The sequence below is a fragment of the Solanum pennellii genome, chromosome 4, assembly GCF_001406875.1.
Source record: "Solanum pennellii chromosome 4, SPENNV200".
Taxonomy (NCBI): domain Eukaryota; kingdom Viridiplantae; phylum Streptophyta; class Magnoliopsida; order Solanales; family Solanaceae; genus Solanum; species Solanum pennellii.
Window position 1 is genome coordinate 62,892,936 of NC_028640.1, and position 1,072 is coordinate 62,894,007.

The 1,072-nt window shown below is 26.2% G+C and overlaps 1 non-coding gene across 1 annotated transcript; it reads left to right on the plus strand.

The window, feature by feature from the left end:
• Positions 1 to 604: 604 nt before the first annotated feature.
• Positions 605 to 678, plus strand: TRNAI-UAU. Its single transcript has one exon. It is a non-coding gene; the product is annotated as a tRNA-Ile (tRNA).
• The last annotated feature ends 394 nt before the right edge of the window (positions 679 to 1,072 follow it).

Sequence of the window (1,072 nt, forward strand, 5' to 3'; positions counted from 1 at the left end):
TACTGTGCCTAGTCAACAATTTTAAATTTTTTTATTTCAGTCCAATTGCTTTCTCCACTTGAAAGTCTTAAATCCCAAAACATATATAACATTCCAATAACTATAAATTACTAATTTCATATTTAGGATTCAGTAAATTTACATGTAGAAATTCTCACAATTTTAGATTGCAAACACAAACAATTTTAATACAAATCTTAATTGAACATGACTTTAAGATCGGGGAAATATATGATTTTCATATTACATAAAATAATATTTATTTAATTAATATAATACACTTGAGTTCAACATGTTTTAAGATCGTACAACCCGCAGGTTCTAGTACTACATCGCACATGCCCTCCAAGAAATTATATATAAAAAATATCGTTTTCTAATTTATTTTCAAAAATCTTTTCAACATAGTCAACAAAAATTAATTTTAAGGGTAGAATAGAAATAGTTAATTAATTTTATTACAAATTGATAAATATTTTTAGGAATGCTCCTAAATAATACGGGCGGGAGTACTATAATTCCAATTGAATTGGATTAAGCGTCGTGGTGAAAACTTAGTAAATGGTATTAAAAAAAATGATATTAGACTATCATTGTGATATCGTGTCCCGTAGCTCAGTTGGTTAGAGCGTTGGTCTTATGAGCCGAAGGTCGCGGGTTCGAGCCCCGCCGGGACAAATTTAATTTATAGCATTTTTTGTTCCAATGCATGATATTGTACATTTTACCCTTCAAATTAGTTAATGCATTTGTCTCAACTTATGTGACACTAAAAATTTTATATTGTTATTAGGAAAAATTACATGGATAGATGCTTTTTAATAAATAATTACTGATTTTAGCGATATTTTTAATTTATTACAATGTATAGCAATACTATGTTAAATCTCCAATATGTATTAAAAGTGAATTAAGTATGCAATAATATGTATTATAACTATTTTATAAAATATATTATGCATGTTTGGTAAGAAATTGACACATTGAATTATAAGTGTATCAAAATGTGAGATAAATGTATTATCCATCAATAAAACTTGTATTATATGTGAATAATAAATTAGTTTTTGTA